This window comes from Morone saxatilis, unplaced genomic scaffold (assembly GCF_004916995.1).
Source record: "Morone saxatilis isolate NCDOM2014 unplaced genomic scaffold, NCSU_SB_2.0 Contig14, whole genome shotgun sequence".
In the NCBI taxonomy this organism is placed as follows: domain Eukaryota; kingdom Metazoa; phylum Chordata; class Actinopteri; family Moronidae; genus Morone; species Morone saxatilis.
This window is the reverse complement of record NW_023339696.1, coordinates 11,993,686-11,995,003: the sequence shown is the minus strand read 5'-3', so window position 1 is coordinate 11,995,003 and position 1,318 is coordinate 11,993,686. Positions and strand designations below refer to the sequence as shown.

The 1,318-nt window shown below is 39.0% G+C and overlaps 1 protein-coding gene across 1 annotated transcript in view; it reads left to right on the top strand.

The window, feature by feature from the left end:
* The window catches only part of prkar1b (protein kinase, cAMP-dependent, regulatory, type I, beta), a 60,332-nt gene that overhangs the window by 17,351 nt on the left and 41,663 nt on the right, over positions 1–1,318 (top strand). The gene's annotated exons all lie outside the window — the stretch shown is intronic.

The window sequence follows — 1,318 nt, the reverse complement described above, 5'->3', positions numbered from 1 at the left end:
CTAATGTTAACTCAGCTTGTTTCTCTGATAACTTAAGATTCAGACGTCCTGTGACTAAAATCCTTCATTCTACAACAACCATGATCTGAAAAGTGGGGGGTAAATCTGGTTTACAAGTACATTTATGACACCATTGACAGGTGACCAGTGTGAAGATTATGGATTTTTCTGGGTTTGAACATTATTGGACACATGTATATGATAATAAGATAATAACATAGTATACAACTCAACAAATTATATAACATAGGTCTAGTTTTTGGGGAAATGTTACGTATTACAGCCTTAAATGAGGAACATTGGGATTTCCAAGCATGCATTACGGCTAACATCATCCTGTATGTAATGCTGTTGAAGTATATTGCAGATGTGGGCAAATACTTAGAGTAGTTGCTTTCCTTCTGGATGTCACTATAAGTCATAAACGAGCTGTAGGCACAGTAACTTCAGTCTGACACGAATGACAGGAGATGTAATCCCGTTTTTAAAACATTTACTGAAAAAAGAATCAGATTATTGTCTGACATTATGGCTCTTAAACTTGTCACTAGCCTAACTTCACTTTTAGAATACCAACAGAATTTCTCATAGTTGCTTGTAGGCATCAATCGTTTCCCATGTGAGCTGAATATCTTAACATTACCCTGACAAGTTGGTGTAGAAAGGACAGACTCTGAATCATAATTATGTGTGATTCAAAAGCTGCAAACAAGCTGAGTGCCCTGACATTTACTTGTCCCCTGGGTGACAGTATGGGAGCTGGATCTTGTGGAGGATGATTGGGCAGCTGACCTAAAATCTGAATCTGAGAATTACTTCTTTTACTGAGTCTCTCTTGTCTGCTTCCTCCTCCAACTCCCAACAGTTTCTTGGCCTATTTCTGTCTCTGTCCACTGAGTAGCCAGGCCTGAGTACTGCAGATAGATAAAAATGTTGTACTTTTTTATTTAATATGTTGATGTGGTTGTGTGTGTATTTGTGTGTGCATGTCGTGTACAGTGCTGCGTGGTTGTCTTCATGTGGAGACATCTGTTGCTTTAATGTAATTACAGCCTGCCCCCTCCTCTCCCCTACCACCAGAAACAAATCACATACACACATATACACACTCCCCTCCTTCTTCAAGTTATTCTGTATTATGAAGGGTTTAGTTTAGTCTTCTTACTCTTTCTTCTTGTCTCTTTTTGTTTTTCTCACCCTATGGTAAAAGGAGTTTAGGTTCTCTCCTAGGATGCCACTTTATAAATACAAACTTCTGGGCCTTTGTTGTGGCTACAGACTTTGCCATTCCCTTTCCATGTACACACACACACACACA